Raw genomic sequence first — 10,132 nt, forward strand, 5'->3', positions numbered from 1 at the left:
AGGAGCTCATTGGAGTAAGGGCAGGGATTTTGCATTGGACATAATAGTATATATTGCATACTGTATGAAATTGCATCTATAAACAAACTGAATAAAAACTTTCTAATAAAGAAAGCCTAAAAGTAAAGAAAGAAAATGAAAGGAGAATATGACACTATTTAGTAAAGAACTATTTGATATGTTAGACACACGAAACCAATAATTAATGGAAGGATAGAAGGAAAATTTTACATGTGCAAGAATTAATGTTTGGTGGGGATTTAAAACTTCCAGGACATGAAATGTAACACCCTTTCATGACCACATGATCACAGGTTGCAGTTGCAAAGGCTGGAATTTCAAAGCATAGTAAGCTGCAGTCATAAGGAAGTCATTAAAGTGAGTTCACAGTCCCCAGTGTCTGTCCATATAACCCGTCTCATGACATCATTCATAACAAAGAATATGTTAACATGCATTTAAATATCTACAGATAAAAATCTAAAGAAGAAATTTAAACTGAATGGCTTTAGGAAAAAAAAGTTGAGCATAGTGGCCCATACCTTTAATCCTAGCACTCAGAAGGCAGAGGCAAGTGAATCTCTGAGTTTGAAGCCAGCCTCATCTTGTATGGTATAGTCTGGTAGCTACAGCTACATAACAAATTAAGGGAAACCATAAAATCTATTATAGCCTAAATATCTACTTGCCCATTTGTATATTAAGATATATGATATTATTGCTTCTTTACAATGTAATTGATTCTTGGTATATTTTTGGAACTAGTGAAATTTTTAAATGGAGAACAGTAAAGAAATAATGACCTAAATCTTTATAGCTTTGGTGAATTTTTTCTGATTGCATAAAATACTCATATTGACACATCCACTAGACTAACTGCAAACAGAGAAAAATATTAAAATATATTTCAAATAATATCATGTGTGGAACTGACAATTACATTAAATTGCAAATTGACCATCACTGCTGAGAAATACACTGAAATAAGTAAGATATTAAATATGTAATTCAGAGGGCCTACCAACTGCAGAAGCAGACATTTCATAAGACTGGGTCTCAAATGACTTCAAGACCCAATTTTGCTACCTGTTATCTCAGTTTTTCTCATCTCTCTAACTCAAGTGAGGCAATTCAAAGAGCAAGAATATAAGTAAGAAAAGCTAACACTTTAAGAAGTTGCCCATCATTTTGCATCACATTCACTAGGACAGAGGACCCAAATTAAGCTAAGGATTCATTGTCACACAAAATGTCTATAAAACAACCTAAGTATCAGCATGATATTTTCAATAGGTCATGTTCTTATTGTAACTAAATATAATAAAGAGAATAAACTTAATGGTAAATAAAGGGAGGGTCATGGAAGAGGTATATATTACATTATTCTAATTGTCCTGAGAGTTCCACAAATTGAGTTTTACCCCAAAGCATGTATATTTTTTAAATTAAGCATCACAGAATTTATTTAAAGCATATATGTCTCAGTGCAGTTAAGAAAATATTGTGGGAACATTAAAGAATGGACGTATGAATAATGCATTGTTACATGTCTGTAATCCCAGTATTTGGAAAAATGAGGCAGGAGCATCTCTCAAGTTTCCTTAGGGGTTATAGGTCTATTTAAATTGTTCATCTGATCTTAATTTAACTTCAGTGGGTAGTATATCTCAAGAAAACTGTTTTTTTTTTAATTTAGCAGAGTATAGGTTTTTAAAGGTGATATATTCTAAAATATTCATCATCCTCAAAATCTCTATTCATTTTACATACCAACCTCAGAAACACAAATAACATATATTTTTACTTAATTCAAAGGATGTGGTTTAGAAACCAATAATCTAAGTCAAACATTTAAGACTTGAAATACCTGATCAAGACTTTTTGCATTTCCAGCAGTACAGGAGACAAAGATTGCCTTGAAGAGACATCATCTCCAAGCAGATCTTAAAAGTAGCCCAAGAGTTAACACAGCATTCACAGTAGACAATGATGTGTTTAGTGTTAATAAAACCTAGAAATAGGAAATTAGGGCCACTGAGATGTCTCAATGGGTTAAAAAAGTGCTTGCTGCTTAAGCATAATACATTATTTCCATTCCCAGAGTATGTAGGGGCACATGTCTGTAATTCTAACACTCCCATTGTGAGACGCCAGGCAGAGACATGATAATTGGCTGGAAAATTCAGGGCCAGCTATTGTGGAATTGAGCCAGCTAGTATGAAACAAGCAGGACAGAAACAAGAGACACCTCACCTCAGAAATACAGTGCAAGGAAAGAACCAACTCCAGAAAGTTGTCCACATGCCTGCCATGGCTTGTCCATGTCTACACTCATACACAAATACATACACAGGCACACACACACACACACACACACACACACACACACACACACACCACACGTTACTAGCAATAATTAAAATTAAAATTAAACCAAAGCAAGAGAAAAAATGTAAACTTTAGAATTTTAAAAATTACTATATTTACTCACATACTGGGTGTGTTTCCAGACTATATATAATTAAAGCAGGTGGAAATATAACTGAAAAGGGAGGGATGAAGTAATATCTAAAAAGCTAAGAGTACATGTTATTCCAGAGGACCTAATTTTGGTTCCTAGGACAGACATCAGGTAGCTCACAACTGTCTATAACTCCAGCTTCATGGGATCCAACACCATCTTCTAGTCTGTTCTGGAAACTGCATACAGCACTTGGCAGACAAATGACATACACATAAATAAAGCTTCTGAATTTTTAAGGTAGAGAGAATTTAAAAAGATATATTGATATTCTTCATTCAACATACACATGTTTTTTTTCTTTTTGAGAATACCAAATCTTAATAAATCTTTTATGCACATTTTAAGAGATGACATGAAATTTGTATAGTACTAGGTTGCATTTTGTAGGTCTTTTCAAAATATTTATGTTTGAGAATCACTTAAAACTAATGACTGTTGTGGAAGGTTTTTTTAGTGATCAGTCCTATGTCTTACGTTTCAAGGAAAGTGCACTACAAACGGAGCTATATCCTCATTCCCTATTTTCATTTTGATAATACACTAATGTTTACTCTACTACTCAAAGCATAATCATAAAATATACTAGAATTGTATCTAAGAGACAATAAAGAATTCTTTATGGCAACTTTATTTATGAGGCCATTTTATTGAACATACTACTGATAATAGGATCACCTTCTTTTAAGGAAACCACAATTACATTTTTTTTCAAAAAACTGGTAAACATTTCTCTTGTACCTTTCCTTTCCATTTATTTATTATGTGGTCTGAAATAATATAATGTCTAATCAGTGATATTCCTTCATGCAATTACATTTTTATTTTATTTATGGATCATTTTGTACATTTAATACACATTAATAATGATGATAATAATAAAGAGAAGTAAAGTCAGAGTGATAAGACCCAAATCCACTTTAGTTCTTTTCCAAAGCAAACTATGTGTTGATTCAAAGTTATTTGCGAACACCAAATACACAGGAAAAGTATAACATCTTCTATGCAACTGATTAGCATTTCAGATATCTCAAGAGGCCAGGAACACAAGTTTGACTTAAGGTTCACCCTGGCATGGTCAAGACTGAAAAGAACGCAGGAGTGATTCTGACATCCTTCATTGTTAATAGGTATATATAATAACAAATTACTCATAAAATCTGAGAAGCAGCTTCAAACTCAGCCAGGAATATAATGTGGTGAACTGTCTTTGTATTAGCTCTCCCTGAAGCAAAAAGTATTGTAAAGGTAAATAGTCATCAGAACTTCCAATTATGGTTATAGAATTTATACATGGAAATTTGGGTGGGCAATGAAAACATTATCTTCAGTATAGCCATAAGTATGTAAACACCCCAAAATTCATGTGATTTAAAAATGGAACGGTTTCTTTTGTGAAAATTACATTTATACAAACATTAAAATGAGATATTAATAAATAATAAGCAAATATATAATTTTATCCTTAATAATCTAAAGATTTTCTAATATTTATGTTATAAAAATCACCTAAAATTTGGAGAAAAACAGACAACTTAAACCATGTGACTATTCAAACTAAGATATAAAATTAGGAGTGGTTAATAAAACTTGTAGTGAATAACATTAAAATTAACAAATCTAATAGAATTATTGTTATTTTGACTTTGTAAAGTTTAAAAACTATAAATCAGAGTAAGATAATTCTAGGAACAAAACGTATAATTTGCCATTTCTATTGCTTAAAACACTTAAATATTTGAAAGTATAAAAAATAGTAAAATTTCTGAAGATAAAAATTAATAAAACAAGAAAAAAATTTAAATATCAAAAATGTATTAGGTTAGTCTTTAACAAAGTATTCTTTCCTAAAAACATGTCTTATTTTAAAGCAAGGCATGACTTGGAAAACTTTTCCACAAATTTCTGAAGTAACTAATAGTAATATTTGTGGTGGTATTGTGTTCCCCAAAATATTGTGCACCCTAATAAACTTATCTGGGGTCAGAGAACAGGACAACCACTAGATATAGAGGCCAGAAAATGGTGGCACACATGCCTTTAATCCCAGCATTCCAAAGGCAGAAATCCCTCTGTGAGTTCAAGGCCACACTGCAAACAGCCAGGCATGGTGACTCACTCCTTTAATCCCAAGAAGTGAGCCTTTAATCTCAAGGAGTGACGTCAGATAGCAGACAGGTATATAAGGCGTGAAGACCAGGAACTAGAAGCTTTTAGCTGGTTAAGCTTCAGGCTTTCGAGCAGCAGCTCAGCTGAGGAACTTTCGAGGTGAAGAAGCTGTGGCTTGTTCTGCTTCTCTGATCTTTCAGCATTCACCCCAATACCAGGCTCCAGGTTTGTTTCTATTAATAAGACCTTCTAACAATTCTTGCTACAAATAATGCACAAATTTCATCTAAATAAATATGAAGAAACATTCAACAAATTGCTAAGTAAGATCCCCTGAAAGCTTTATACTGAACTGATAAAATCAGTAGAATAAGATAAATGAACTACTGTTTACTCATCTTGAGATATATCTACATTATGTTTGAATAATCATAATCCAAAGGCATCTCCAATTATAATATCTACTGAATGAATTGAGTCTAACTCAGAAATAAATTTTTACTGGTGTAAAATGCTGAAACTTTAAATTATTATGATAATAAAAATGAAAAACATGTCACACAAAATACCAATAACAGGTTTTTACCATCTAGAGTTTTTGCTATGGTTAATTGTGGGTTTGTGTGTTTGTTTGTTTTTTTTTTTTTTTGGAGACAGGGTTTCTTGTAACCCATGTTAGCTCCTAAATTACCTATATAGCAAATGATGAACTTGAATTCCTAATTATCCTGCTTCTACCTCCAAAATTTTGGGATTACAGGCATATGCCACCATACCTGGCTTTTAATATCTAGTTTTGATTTTCTGACTCTCTGAAATAAAAAACAAATATGATAATTAGTAATGCAATGCTAAACACCTTACCTTAAGACTGGGATTGAGACAAGCATCCCTACTACTATCATTTTTATTTCATGGCAATAAATCAGGGAGATACATTAAAATAAAGGATAATAACTAGAAAAGGAAGGAATGGATTATATTTATTCACAGATTTTAAGTTGATGTTGTCAGATACCTAAAACAACACATAATAAGTAGGAATAACTATATTTAGCAAGATTGTTAGATTTTGTACAGTGAAATATGTTAAACAAGCTTTTCTGAATATAACAATTCTCATAATTTGTCCACATCAGAAAAAAATGGTATGAGAATATTATACTATAATTTTATATTTTTTCTTTTCTAATACTGGACAGACACAGCCTAAAAGATGTAAATCCTGATTATTGTTGTCATTTTATCTAATATCATGACAAGAGAAGATCACTAATATAGATAAACTCTAACTTATACTTGATACTTAATCTTGTTGACAACAATAAAAAAATCTATTCTGTGACAATTTTTTTTATTAACTTTAATTTCATGTTTCCTGCCTAATTAGAAATCAAGTCCTTATAACACTTCTCAGGATTAAATTATTTCTATACAGAAATATCATTTATTTTTCTGATTTCTTTCCTTTATTGCTCTGTTCTAATTCTGGCTTCTTCTTACAACATACACTGTATTTTTAAAGAACAGTTATCCAAAAGCAATCCCTAATAGCAGGCTTTCTGATGACTTGCATAGCTCAAAGGCTGGGTTTGCAAGTATAGTAACTTAATTCCACCTATGTAATTTAGAGTGACTCTGAGATGTCACTGTATATTGTAGCCGGAAGTTTTCCTGTGTTCCACCTAACCCACAGTCAAGACAAATCGCTTCCACTCAAGTCTCCCAAGCAAACACACAGAGGCTTATATTAATTATAACTGCTTGGCCATTAGCTCAGGCTTATTACTGACTAGCTCTTACATTTAAATTCAGCCCATTTCTGTTAATCTATATGTCACCACATGTTCTGTGGCTTTATCAGTGTGCCATTACATGCTGCTCCCTGGATGATGGGCTGGCAGCTCCTGATTCTGCCTTCCTCTTCCCAGAATTCTCCTCATCTGCTTACCCTGCCTACACTTCCTGCCTGGCTACTGGTCAATCAGTGATTATTTATCAATCTATCAGAGTAACATATATTCACAGCATACAGAATGACATTCTACAGCACTTCCCCTTTTCTGTCTACTCAAAAAGGAAGGTTTTAACTTTAACATACTAAAATTGCATATAATAGAACAGTTATCAAGCAAGAATTACAGTTATAATATCTAGTCTATTTATATTTGGCAAAATTTAAGAAAATATTCTATCTATCCTATATTTATCAGTCTAAAGTTTTATATCTGATTTACCTTTCATCGTAACTAAGGAAAATTATAACTATTTAGTCTTCAACTATACCAAAGACCTTGGAAGGATATAATATTACCTATTTAAACAGGAAGAGCATTGTAAGCAACTTCCAAAAATCTAGAATAACAGAGACAGCTGTCTGCCTGGACAGTCATCCAAAGTTCCTCTGCAACATTAGGGGATTCATCTTTAGCCTAAAGACCTAAAGTCTCTCAGTCACTTCTTTTGGTGTCCTTTAGAATGTCTGGCAGGAACCTCAAGGACTATCTCTCCTTGCAAATTTCAGTGGTCACCTTCCTATGGGTCCTGCATGTGAAATTGATACAACATTTTGTTCCATAGTCCAGGCAAGAACAGTTTCTTGCCCAAATGGCTACTTTTGCCAAGAAGAAGATAAATTCCATATGGTGTTAACTTTCATTGTGGCCAAAGCCAGCCACTGGGCAACAAAGTGTCCTCACGTCAACTTCTGACAGTATGCTATCCAAAATGAACAAACAGGACACAAAACAAAGGACTACAAATACTTTCCAAGACAAGTGTGGTTGCAGCTTTGGCAACAGGTACCCTCTGAGGCCATGTCAATATGGCACCATCGCTGAAGTGGCTTTGCTATCCGTAAAAGGTACAGTGCCCCTTTCTTCAAAGACAGATGAATAGGCAATGGACCAATGGCTTCTGGCATCCAGTGGAACAGTCGTTGAAACAGTTATTTTTGAAGGAGTTATTCTTGAAGGATGAAGGAGTCTAATCTCTTAATGGTAGACTGGCATTTAATAAAGGAGATGAAGCCAACCACAAGCCGAGAAGAATGGGATGCTGAATTCCAAAAACACCATCAATCTCCAAAATTTAAAATCCTGAATCATGAAAGGACAGTGGTGGAATTCAAGTTTATCTGGTACATGGGATACTCACACCAAATGTGAGGTTGAGCTATAGGTCTTATGTTCATCCTACTTCACAAATGAGTCTGTCAGATACCCCAATCCTGTAGGCCAAAAATGATGTCCCAACATTGCAGAAAAACCTCAAGTGACTGTCCAGTCAGCTCGGTGTTTCTGTCAACTCACATTTTTTAGAAGTCACTTGTTTGCACTTCCTGTTTTACTAGGTAATATTATTTCCTTCTTGAGTGTCTGAGGAAGGTGAAGAACAGATAGTTATAGTTACAGTTTTCCTTGTTAAGAAATTCAGAAAAGAAACTCACCAAGAGCTGTTAAGTGTATAATTTTGAAAGACATCATAAGACAGTTTTCTGTTGGTAATATAAGTTAGGATAGAAAGTGAATTAGGTACATTTTGGACTCACAAAATACAATAGATAATGGAATATTTTCTCTGAATTGGTCAATATAAATGGACTAGACATTGTTGATGTATTTATTGTATGTATATAGTTATTGTACTTATTGTATACAATAGTTTTTCTTATGTTAGTTATATATTTTTTATTTTTATTAGACAAAAAAGGGGGAAATGTGGTGATATTTTATTTGTGCTTTGATAAATAAAGCTTGCCTGGAGATCAAGGGGAAAAGCCCAGCCATTTTAAGTAAATAAAGTCAAGCAGCACACTCCCTTAATCTGATCACTTAGCAGGCAGGGTCTCTTTGTGTTCAAGCCATACTAGGGAACAGAGACAAGCGTGAACACATGCCTTTAATCCCAGTATCAACCATAGAGACCTAGAGGTCTGTACAGACAGACAGACAGTGACAAGAAATTGAGGTAGCTGGGCTAAGATAGCCAATGAGAGGGCAGAACAGGAGGGCAATAAAGGCATGGGTAAGACAGGAAGTAACTCATATTTGGAAGCTGCAGAGTTGGTGAGGTAAGGTTGGCTGGTGGCTCTCCCTATTTCCCTGATCTTGAAGGCTTTCACCCCTCTATTTGGCTGCATGCTTTTTATTTAATAAGACCATTTAGAAATTCATCTATAGTGTATAAGAAATACTACATTTTAAAGATAGGGCCATAATAACGATGACTTGATACAGAAAAATGTGATTCTCATATATTTTCAATAGGGCACAAAAAGCCAGTAAGGATTTTAAAAAGCATGGTATTTTCTAATATAAATGAAAAAAAAATCTCTTAATAGATCTAATTATCACAATCTCAATTAAAATAATTTTATATTTATATTTTTTCTTAGAAGTGAATTCTGCTTTTATAGTTGATTCATGATCTCTCCATGTGAGAAAACTAAGAAAAAAAATCATTTACTTCACATAACCAAAAACGTAAAACCAATTCCTCATTTTTTCACTATAAAGCATTATAAAATAAGGTAAACATTTATATCTCATAGAAAACTGCAAAACGTATAAGCAGCAAATTTAAAAAGCCAAATAATATTTGACAAAGACATTACAAGGATATAAAGACATTACAAGTTTATTAACCTGTGAATAAAACTCAACATAAATCCAGCACAAACTAATGTTTCGCTAAGAATGAGAAATGAAGCCACTTTAGCAAAGAATTATGTCACTATCACATTAGATGCAGAGAACCACTACAATAAAAATACTATCTAGTTATCATCTTAAATTCAGAAAACATTAACACATATCATATTAGTTGTGAAATAAAAATATATAAAATTTTCCCTCCAAGAATCATAAGAGATAAGGATTTCTACTGAATAAAACCAGTTCTTTTCAACATTTTTATTTAGTTTATGGCTAGGACAATAATGAAAGAAATAAAAGAAAATGCATAGAGATTGCAAAGAACAAAAAGAATCTTCTTTAACCCAGAGACCAAATGACTATGTTTCCAGGCATTTAAAAGTAATATTTAAGTAATAAAATAGAACTTTAAGTGATAAAAGAAAACTAGCTTTGAGTTAAACTTTAATATAGTTAATATATTTCTAAGACTAGTCTGCTACTAGGTAGTATCATATATACAGGAAAAAGGCACCCCATGAAATCTCAATAAAATGGTCATTTGAACAAAACCTGCATAAAAATAACACCAGTTGTTATGTTAATATGAAAATCTCAGAAGTTTCCATGACACCCCTAGATGTAGGCTACAGGCAATGAATGAATGGATGGAGAGAGAGAGAGAGAGAGAGAGAGAGAGAGAGAGAGAGAGAGAGAGAGAGAGAGAGAGAGAGAGAATGAGAATCAATCTTCTCTAGGAGCAAGCCCCAATAGTATACTCAATCCTAAGTAGTCCTAAACACATATACATAAAAACAACACAAATGGATCCAGTATGCATATGTATGTGCTGTAACAATAATTCATG

This window comes from Peromyscus maniculatus, chromosome X (assembly GCF_049852395.1).
Source record: "Peromyscus maniculatus bairdii isolate BWxNUB_F1_BW_parent chromosome X, HU_Pman_BW_mat_3.1, whole genome shotgun sequence".
NCBI lineage: Eukaryota > Metazoa > Chordata > Mammalia > Rodentia > Cricetidae > Peromyscus > Peromyscus maniculatus.